We start from the raw sequence: 346 nt of genomic DNA on the forward strand, positions 1-346 counted from the left end.
GGAGCTCAGCCACACCTCAGGGACCTCTCCGGGCACCCAGAACTCAGTAAGACTCAGTTTTCAGAGTCTGGCCCTGAGAGCAGCGCTGGACACACTGGCTTCTTCTGAAAGCAGCGGTGCAGGTCTGTCTGGTGTCCTCACACCCCAGCAGGGCTGGGGCCTCCTCCAGTCTTGGGAGAGACGGTGACCACCCAGTTGGCCAGGGCAGTTTATTTGAGTTTATTTGCTGTAGTTCCGTGGCGTTAGGTTACAATGCAAAAATAAAACAAAAACAAAAAATCCCAAACCAAGTCCCAAACAGTTGGGTTAATTCTAATTTTTTAAAAACCCTGTCAACAACTTCCAG

The sequence above is a fragment of the Suncus etruscus genome, chromosome 1 (genome assembly GCF_024139225.1).
Source record: "Suncus etruscus isolate mSunEtr1 chromosome 1, mSunEtr1.pri.cur, whole genome shotgun sequence".
NCBI lineage: Eukaryota > Metazoa > Chordata > Mammalia > Eulipotyphla > Soricidae > Suncus > Suncus etruscus.